The sequence below is a fragment of the Canis aureus genome, chromosome 2, assembly GCF_053574225.1.
Source record: "Canis aureus isolate CA01 chromosome 2, VMU_Caureus_v.1.0, whole genome shotgun sequence".
NCBI lineage: Eukaryota > Metazoa > Chordata > Mammalia > Carnivora > Canidae > Canis > Canis aureus.
In genome coordinates this window covers 44,156,498-44,167,615 of record NC_135612.1, presented here as the reverse complement: position 1 = coordinate 44,167,615, position 11,118 = coordinate 44,156,498, and the positions used below count along the sequence as shown (strand labels likewise).

Sequence of the window (11,118 nt, the reverse complement as noted above, 5' to 3'; positions counted from 1 at the left end):
GGAGTATTAGTTTGTAAATGTCCACAACATGGATTTCTAAAGCCGTTTCCCTGCCTTCCTAAATGAGGAGCAAGAATATTCATCCAGAGCCATTGGCCTCCTTTCTCAAACTGCACTATGGAATCATAATCCCAATGCAATTTTTTTAGGTTCTAAGAAGAGTTTCTTTCTAGAAGTTTCTTCTAAAATTTTCTTAATAATAGGAAACAAACAGGGTTGCTGGAGGGGTGGTGGGTGAGGGGATGGGGTAACACAGTGTAATGGACATTAAGGAGGGCACTTGATGTGATGAGCACTGGGTGTTATATGCAACTGATGAATCACTAAACTCTACCTCTGACACTAATAATACACTAACTATATGTTAATTAATTGATATTAGGGGCACCCGGGTGGCTCAGTGGTTGAGCATCTGCTTTCAGCTCAGGTCGTGATCCCGGGGTCCTGGAATTGAGTCCCTCATCGGGTTCCCGGCAGGGAGCCTACTTCTCCCTCTGCCTATGTCTCTGCCTCTCTCTGTGTGTCTCTCATGAATAAATAAATAAAACAATTTTAAAAAATTAATTAATTTTAAATTTAAAAATAAAAAAATAAGGAAGAAAATTTTCTTTCCAGCTACATCCCAGCAATAAAGGATTTTTAGCCCCAACTCTTAGCAGAGCTAAAAGATGCACATTTGTTATGGAAAAACAAAAACAAAAATGAAAAAGATCAGAGAGAACCCCCAACTATGATAATAAACTCTAGAAAAATACAATTGTTTTAGCCAAGAAGTAATAGCTTGCTTTGAATATATAAACAGAATGAATCGGAGACTGGTTTCTGCTTTGCCAGCCCTGGTTTACATGAAGACATACTTTTAACACCTCCATAAATACTGCTAATATCTGGGAAAGAAAATGGGTTAGGACTGAGTGCCGGGAGATGCGGCCTGGGGTGATCTTGTATGCCACTGCATCTCCTAGAAAAGCATCCAGAGCTGACCTCCCACTCCCACTGCCGGAGCCTTCATCACTCCCACACATTGTGGTGAAATCCTGAGACGGCTTAGGTGCCAAACATAAATTCCCAAGCGAAATCCTATTTCTTATTGTTCCTAAAAGGAAGACATAAATACAAATGTGAAAGAAGGCAAGAAGCCTGAACATAGACTAGGCAGTCTCTGTGTGTGATGTGAATCTACATATAGGGACCCTATTCCCAAGCAGCCTCAGGCTACTTCTCTTCAGAACATGAAGACAGTTCACACAGGAGTTTGGGAAATAGGTCCCACACATTTGGCATTGCCTGCTGCAAAGTGTTTCTCAGAAAGTGAGCAATTAAGCACATGCTATGGGACCATCCCAAGGGCCAGAGCCAGAGAAGTGGTGCCACTACCATGGGGATTCTCAATCTCAGGGTCCTTGGGCTGCAGCTTATCAGGGTAAGGGGTGTCACGGGTCTGAAACCCATTCCCAGGCTCTGACCTCCCTTCTGTTGAAGTGGATTTGTTCTGTCACTTGCAGTAAGGACCTCTTCATGTGCCAGGAGCACCCCATAACCTTTGTGCTAATTCCCATGACATCCTCTGTGTCTCCCTGTAGGATTCTGTGAACAGGTCTTTCGAAGAGCAGAGAGAACAAAAGATGTCTTCGGCACATCTGAAGTCTGCTGCTTGTGTGTGCCTGAATGTGGGGTCATGGTTTGAAAAAGGCTGAGAACCCCCTACCTTGCACTAAAAGGTTTTCAATACACTGAGACACATTTTTTAAATGCACTCCTATAAGCCATGTTAGACCCAATTCATTTGTGTATTCAGTTCAATTGCATCTGAATCGACTGGTTCCCGATTGAGTGAATGCAAAAAATTCTAAGATGTCACTTTCATTGTCTTATGTTCTTCTCTTTTAAAAACTATAAATTAGCCACCATGGATCAAAACTTTGTTATAGATCAGAGATTCCAGATGGGAAAAGAGTACTACAACAAGTCAATTACAACCCCAGGATAATTCACGTGTAAAACCCTCTGAGTGTTAAAAATTCTATGCAGATAATTTCTTAGCTATTTCTCAGGAACAAAGATTGCAGGAATACGAGAGTCATGCAAATGATGGTTGGAAGAATAAGTATGTTCTTTAGCTCACTTCACGTATATTTTAAATCACTGTAAAAACTTTTTAATTGGTATGTCGATGAAGACTCAACAGAGGAAATGAAGTTGTGTGTGTGTGTGTGTGTGTGTGTGTGTGAGAGAGAGAGAGAGAGAAAGAGAGAGAGAGAGAAATTGTCTCTATATTATACTGTAGAGACTAAGGGTTTATTTAAATTGATGACTGCCTAACAAGTTGAAGACGTATAATACATAACTTTAAAAGCAAAAACAACATGACACAAGGAAAATCCAGAATGGTATCGAGACTAGTATTTGCAAAGATTATAAACTTGCTTCTCCTTTTTAGCCCCATTGGTAAACACCTCATGGAGTATACTTACCCATTTTCATTGGGGGGCTGCAAAATAGAACCCTATTAAAGTGACAGTCCCCAAAAAGCTCTTGTTAAATAATCATGGCAATAATTTCATTATGCAACTTTAATGATTTAAATAATCTGAATAACTTTGTGTTTAATATATGTAATGTCAATAATCATTACTAGTGTTTTGTTGATAATTGTGAATTATTAAATCATTGGATAATTATTAATTATTGATAATGTAACTAATTTAACAAATTTGAACAACTTAAAGTCAGTTTTGTCATTTTAAACATTTATAAACTTAATTCACGCAGCGACATGAGCAACAATTGACTGAGCACTCTCCTATGTGCCCTGGCGCTGTGCTAGGCACAACTCACATGTCTTTGCTCAACCTTGCAAAACTGCGTTCTTTACATATCATGATTTGGTAGAAAAGCAACTAAGGCTCAATGAAGTTAAGAAACTTGCACAAGGGCACACAGCAAGAAAGCAGAGGATCCAGGTCCATGTTACGATATCATGCAGTAAATCCAGTTTTATGTACTTCACAATGACAATAAAAAATTATAGAACAATGTTTAAATAAAACTTAATCCTATGCAACATGAAATGCAAAATTTTGTGTGGAAGCAGTCATGTCCACATCTTCCTGCTTGGTTACTGAGTCAAGGTGTAGCCACTGCAATGGTGTACTGATTCTAGGTCCTCTACAGTCCCCAGCGTGGAGGTGAGGTCTCCTATGAGGGTCAAAAGTCACAGGGACTGTAAGCTATCTCCACCTACTGCAGATGACAATGATGAGTGTGGCTCTACAGCCGTACCAGTGGTTCTTATTAGTGACCAGGACATCTATCTATATGACGTCAGCAGTTGATTCTGATAGATATAATTCCCATCAGGACTATATGTTGGAATAGGAATTGCCAGCATCATTTGATTATGAGTTTCATGATCAAAATGGACATTGCCATTATTGCCTGGTAAGTAGTGTTGCTGAAAATATATCCAACTACATTTCAAATGTTAATTCCTGAGCTCATGCTTACTTTTTTTTTTTTTTTTTTTTTTTTTTAGATTTTATTTATTTATTTAAGAGAGAGAAAGAGAGTAAGAGAGAGGGCATGAACAGGGGGGAAGGTCAGAAGCTAGCTCCCCACTGAGCAGGGATCTCCATGCTGGCCTTGATCTCAGAACCCTCAGATCATGACCTGAACCAAAGGCAGCCACTTCACTGACTGAGCCACCTAGGGGACTCCAAGCCCATACACACTTTAAAGAATATTCAATCCATATGTTGCTGATGTGTTTACATTTAACGCACCATGCTGTTGCCTTAAAGAAATGATACTGATGTCCAAAAGGCTTGTAAACATAATTTCACGTGTTTTCTCTTTTAATATGCTATCTTCCAAGAAGAGTCAAAGAATTAGAACAAACGCTGGATGTTTTAAGTGTATTTTTGCATTATCAGAACTCGACAATGAACCTCAAACTTAGCCAACATCTCTTCCCATTATCAACCAGTACTGTTATATTGAAATTGGAATTGTTGCCATATATTGAAATAAAAGAATGCCATAAAAAGCATAAAGCATACTCAAGCCTCTGCTATATCATTGTCTAAATATAAAATTGCCAGCATAATATAAAATACATTGTACCTTTATTGAATCAGCAAAACTACAGCCCTTCGGATCAACTCATTCCTGGCACATCTAGAGGTAGCCAAAAGAGGGGGGAAAGGCAGACATACCCAATTCAGGACCTTTGTCTACTGCCATACTACTTCCAGATCTGTATTTGGTTCCAATCTGCACTAAAGTAAAGTAATTCATATTCATACACACGGCATAGTATCTATTTAGTTTTCAGGAACTGTCTTTAATCTGGTGAAATTTTAAAAATGAACATGTAAAAATAACCATAGTACTTTTCAAACCACAGAGAAACAATTAATTTCTAGCCTCATCAGCTCCAGGACAGCATGATATTGTCCTTAGGAGGGGAGAGAATTTTAGAGAATATATGATATATTAGAAAGTGAATGATTATTCACAGCCATGAGGCCAACCCATGTTTCAATAAGACAGATTGCCCTGGAGTGTTCCGGTGGCAACCAATGATAACTCATGATCCTGAGACAGAGTGAGTAAAAATTACAGAGAATTGATGAAAATCAGGAGCAAGAGGACAAATGGCTCCAAAGAGAAGAATCTGTGATTATTATTTCCTAAGCCTTCAGGAAGGCTTGATAGAGCTTGAATCTATTTCCTTTGAAAAATCTATAGAACCGTAGACACTATATGTCAGCGTGAAAATGGCTGCATTTGTTTCTTGCCAATGGCAAATGATTTAACTCTTTAGTATGGATGTAGGAATCCGTTCCCAAGGGAAGATGCATTTCTAAGGAGATGGCTCATATGGTTTACTGTCTTCCCATCGGTCAAGTGCATACTCAGATATGTAGGGGTTATGGGAACTTCAGTGCCTCTACACTATTGATGAAATAGTAGTCGACTTCCATATTTTTATGGGAATATTTTTAAAAAATATTTTTTAAAGAAACACATTTGTTTCAGATCTTGAAATGATTAACTAAGTAACAGAACAGTAATTGACACTTTAGGTCATGGTGTTAGTTTTTTTTTTTTTTTTTTTTTTTTTTTTTTTTTTTTTTTAATATGGCTATGTTCTCTACAATTACCTAAAAATAAAAACTTATAGCAAGGCACTTCCTGGGATATCTATTGGGTCACTTAATTTTGTTACCTCAAAATCAATCCTCTGTGTTACTGTCATATTATATGTATTTTTTATGCCTCCATTATTCTTCCTTATAAAGGAGATATGCCAAACACTGTTGCCTCTGACTTTTCCTTAACTTTTGAAAAATTGAAAGAAGTACTTAATCTAGCACTAATTCATGTTTGGGTGTTTATATATCATTAGAATCCGAATAACCTACATTTTATCTAATGGTGTCTCATAGCCAAACATTGTCATTCTGAAATTTATTTGTACTTATTGGACTTTAAGTAACATGGACAAAATTTATCTTTCTTTTTAAAATAGACTCACAGTTTAAAACCACACCATCTATGATATGTGTTTCTAATTCACTCCTACATCCAGGTGAATATAAAATGATCTTAGAAAATTCATTATGGAGCTTGGCTTTAGTGTAAGAAATTGGAACACCCTACTTGAAAACGTTAGCACTCCTTCAATATCATTGCATTTGATTGTTCAGAAAGTAATTAGGCTTTTCAAAAAAATTAAATAAAATAGATAAACTGATCCTGAAAAGTGTTTTAGGAAAAAGTGGAAGTTTTTAGCAAGTCAAAGGAAAACATGATACTGAAGCAATGTCTAATGCCTTTCTCTCCAAATGAGGGGCATGACTAGCTTACGATTCTGCTGGAAGGCAGCAGGACGCCCTTGCAGTGCTGGGTAAGTCCCTCTAAAGGCAAGCATGGCCTAAATGTGTCTTGGGGCAGTTAGCTGGTCCCTTCCAGAAATCCCACATAATCCAGTGAGCATAGCTCATTTTAAGACAACATTTATCAATGACTGCAGAGGTGAAACTGTCATCATAGTCACATCCCAAATCCTCCAGATAAGCTTGTGTAGGTAGGAGAGAGATTTCCCAGAATGCTTTGCTGCCCTTCAATCTCTCTACAGTACTAGAGGAGAGAGTCCAATCTTTTAAGCATACTCTCTGACCTCAACTGTCTCTAACCAGACCTGGAATCTTTGCAGTAACCGCAGAATACTGTGCCACCACTGTACTATGAACACCTCTTTTGCAGTCATCACTGTATTATAGTTACTTCTTTGGAAGTCCATCTTTCTAGACTGTGAGCTTCTTTTTTTTTAATTTTTTAAATTTTTATTTATTTATGATAGAGAGAGAGAGAGAGAGAGAGGCAGAGACACAGGCAGAGGGAGAAGCAGGCTCCATGGACCGGGAGCCTGATGTGGGATTCGATCCCTGCTCTCCAGGATCACGCTCTGGGCCAAAGGCAGGCGCTAAACCGCTGTGCCACCCAGGGATCCCATAGACTGTGAGCTTCTTGAATCCTGGTCTGCATTTTATTTTGTCCTCCAAATTATGATTATTAAAATGTTAAACATATGGGAAAGTTGAAGGAATTTTAGGGTGAACATCTACATTCCCTAATGTGATTCTACATTTAACATTCTGTCGTATTGCCTTCATCATAAATCTATGCATCTGTTATTCCTCCTTCCAACTATAAGTCCATCTGATTGTTTTTTATGCACTTCAATGTAAATTTCAGATCGGTAAACTTCACCATATCCAATTCACCATGCATAAAAATAACTAGAGTTAAACATTTTTATAAGATTATTGAAGGTAAAAATTATATATATTAAGACCCACAAATCTTAAGGATAGCATCTGATGAGTTCTGACTAATGAATTTACCTGTGCAAATTTCTTTTTCCCCCAAAATACCTTTTTTCTTATAATTTTCTGAATACAATACAAAGTATTCTGTGACTAGAGGTAGTTTACTTCTTTCTTTATAATTTGAATGACTTTTATTTTTTTCTGTGCATAATCTTTGCAGCTTGAACCACCAGAACAATATTGAATAGAAGTAGACAGAGTAGACACCCTGTCTTGTTTCTTATTCGAAGGGAAACATTCAGCTTTTCACCATTAATATTATGTTAGCCTTTCTTTCTTTCTTCTTTCTTTCTTTCTTTTTCTTTCTTTCTTTCTTCTTTCTTTCTTTCTTTCTTTCTTTCTTTCTTTCTTTCTTTCTTTCTTTCTTTCTTTCTTTTCTTCTTGTTTTGTAGAAACCCTTGATCAGGATGATGTAGTGTTTGCTTCTATTCCTCAGTTGTTGACTGTTTTGCAATGAAGAAGGGGGAGTGGTTAATTTAATCAGATTCTTTATGTCTATTGAGAAGATTGTGTGTTTCATTCTTCCTCCTATTAAATAATACATGGCATTGATTAATTCTGTATGTTAAACCAACTTTACACTCCTGGAATAAATTTAACTTAGTCACAGTGTATAATCAATTTTATGTGTTACCTGATTTGGATTGCCAGTATTTTGTTGAAGATTTTTTGTTTACATTTATGAAGGATATTGGTCCATAGTTTTCTTTTCTTTCTTTTTTATAGTTTTCTTATCTTGTGATAGCTTTGTCTGGTTTTGGTAGTAGAGTAATGCTGACTCATAGAATGAGTTTGGAAGTGCTTCATCATCTTCTATTTCTCTTGAGAGTTTGTGAAGGATTTGTATTTTTCCTTTACCATTTGGTAGAATTCACTAGTGAAGCTATCTATTTCTGGGCTTTTCTTCATAGGAAGTTTATTATTATTATTATTATTACTATTATTATTATTTCAATGTATTTACCTCTTAAAGGTCTATTTATAGTTTTTATTTCTTCCTCAGATAATTTTGTTATTTATGTCTTTCTAGAAACTTAGCTATTTCATCTCACTACCTAATTTGTCAGTGCACAATTGTCCACAATGTTCCCTTATAACACTCTTGGGATATAGGTTATTGTTATAAATTATTGTCATAAGTTTACTGTTTTGAGTTACAGGACTTCACACAGTAGGAACTCTTTAGCCTCTCTCTCTCTTTTCATTCCATATTTTTGAGATATAATCATGTTGTTGCATGCTGAAAATGTGATGTTTTGTTTTGTTTTTATTTTCCTTTTTGGAGAGGAAGTTTGAGTAGCATAACACTATATGTATATACCACAGTTTGCTTATGCAATTGCTTTTGGATGGACACCCAAACTGGTTTTAGCTATTGCCAAATAAAGCTGATATGGACTTCTTAAAAAATGTTTTCTGTCATTATAAATTCTTTCTCTTGGATACATAACTAGAAATGGGGTTGCTAGATTTAAGATGGATGAATTACTAGAAACACACACCAAAAAAAATGGAACTAATAAATTAGTTCTGCAAGGTCACAGAAAAAGATCAACATAGAAAAATCCAAGGTTGGAGATCCCTGGGTGGCTCAGTGGTTTAGCAGCTGCCTTTGGCCCAGGGCATGATCCTGGAGTCCTGGGATCAAGTTCCACATCAGGCTCCCTACATGGAGCCTGCTTCTCCCTCTGCCTGTGTCTCTGCCTCTCTCTCTCTCTGTGTGACTATCATAAATAAATAAAAATTTTAAAAAAATTAAAAAAAAAGAAGTGCAATATCTGTATAGTGAAAACTAAAAACATAATTCAAAGAAATTAAAGACCTAAATTCATAGAAAGCCATTCCATAGCATAGACTGGAAAATTCAGTATTAAGATGGCAGTTCTCCCTCATTTTTGCCCTGGTTGCTTGAAGCTCAGCCACCATCACGAATGACACAGTAACTCTCTGGACCAAGAAGTTCATGACTAACTGACTACTCCAGCAGAAACATATGATCATTGATGTCCTTCACCCTGGAAAGGCAAGAGTACCTAAGACAGAAATTCAGGAAAACCCAGCCAAAATGTATAATACCATACAAGACATCATATTTGTATTTGGATTCATAACCATTTTTGGTGGTGGCAAGATACCTGACTTGATTTATGATTCCTTGGATTATGAAAAGAAAAATGAACCCAAACATAGACCTACAAGACATGGCCAGTATGGGAAGAAAAGGACGTCAAGAAAACACCAAAAGAAATGCAAGAGCAGAATGAAGAAATTCAAGGGGACTGCAAAAGCCAAGGTTGGTGCTGGCAAAAGATGAGCTGGAGATTGGACAATAGAAGGAGTAAAGATTCCGCAGTGTCTCTATTTGTGGTGATTGTGCAAATTTTTGAGGATTAATAAACTAGGAACGTTAATGTGTCTGGTTGTTTGGGGGAGAAAAAGGTGGCAATTATCTCTAAAATGTTCTACAAATTCAATGCAGTTCTTTCTAAAAATCCTAGCTTTCCAAATTCATATGGAAATAAAAACACCAGAATAACCAAAATAATTTTGAAAAAGAACAAAGCTTCTGAAATACTCATGCTTCTTGTTTTCAAAACTTACCACATGGCTGTGGTAATCAAGGGAGTATCATACTGGCATGAAAACAGACATTGAAATCAATAGAATGAAATTGAGTGTCATAATTGCACCTTGATTTATTTTTTAAGCTTTTATTTAAATAAGTAAACTTTTAAATTGATTTTTCAATGGATGTCAAGACTGAGGGGAAGAATTAGTCTTTTCAATAAATGGTGGTAGATCAACAGGAGATCCACATGTGGATAATTGAAGTCAAGTACCTACTTCTATCATATTAAACAACTAGACTATAGACCTGAGTGTAAGAGCAAGACTTAGGAAAATCATAGAAAAAAAGACAAGTAAATCCTTTTGGCCTTGAGTTTAACAATGGTTTCTTAGTTTTCACACTGAAAGCACCAATGACAAAAGAAAAAATAGATAAATCGGACTTCTTCAAAATTAAAACTCTTCTACTTTCAAGAGTATCACAAAGAAAGTGAAAAGATAGCCCATGAAATGGCAAAAGGAAATCATTTATCTCATAAGGGGCTTGCATCCAGGCTTAAGAACTCTTAAAACTCAGAAATAACAAGATAACACAATTTAAGAATGGACAAAATACCTGAACAGACAATTTTCTGAAGAAGATAAATAAGTGGCCAATGACTTTTGAAAAGATGGGCACATCATTAGTCATAGGGGAAGTGAAAATGAAAAGCACAAGATACCACTTGATACCCAATAGGATGGCTGTAACCAAAACAAAACAAAACAAAACAAAAAAAACAATAATAAGTTTTGGTAAAGATGTGAGTAATGGGAACCCTCATACATTGCTGGTGAGAATGTAAATGGTACAATTGCTTTGAAATACATTTTTGCCATTTCCCCAAAATGTTAAACATAGAATTAACATATGACCTGACAATTTTACCCCAAGAATTGATGACATATGAAGAGAATACAAAACATATGCCTACACAAAAAAAATGAATCTTCATAGTATCCACAAGATAGAAACAACTCAAATATTCATCACTGATGAATGGATAAGTAAATTGTAGAATATCAATAGAATGGATTATTTGGCATAAAAAGGAATAAAATACTAATACACATTACTATAGGGATGAATCTTGAAAATACTATACTAATTGAAAGAAGTCCCACAAAAAAAGCCACATAGTCCATGATTTCATTTCTATGAAATGGCCAGACTTGACAAATCTATAGAGACAGAATACAAATTTATGTTGCAAGGGGATTGTGAAAGTCAAGAATTGGGAATGATTTTTAATGAGCACAGGGTTTGTTATGGGCTGAATTGTGCTTCCTCCCATATTAGTGTGTTGATGTGTAACTCACAGGACCTCAGAATGTGACTGCATTTGGAGATAAACCCAGTAAGAGTCGATAAAGTTAAAATGAGCCTGATAGGGTGCCCCAATCCAATCTAAATGGTGTTTTTATAAGAAGAGGACATTTATTACACATAAAAAAGACACTAGGCGTGCTTGCACACAGAGAAAAGACCATGTGAGGACCCAATGAAAAAGCAGCCACCTGCAAGCAAAGGAGAAACACACCAGAATAAATCAAACCTGCCACCAACACCTTGATCTGGGACTTACAGCTTCCAGAAATAGGAGAAAATAAGTTT

At 36.3% G+C, this 11,118-nt stretch overlaps 1 pseudogene; it reads left to right on the top strand.

The window, feature by feature from the left end:
* Positions 1-3,418: 3,418 nt before the first annotated feature.
* LOC144289866 (small ribosomal subunit protein eS24 pseudogene) lies at positions 3,419-9,210 on the top strand (annotated as a pseudogene).
* Positions 9,211-11,118: the final 1,908 nt, after the last annotated feature.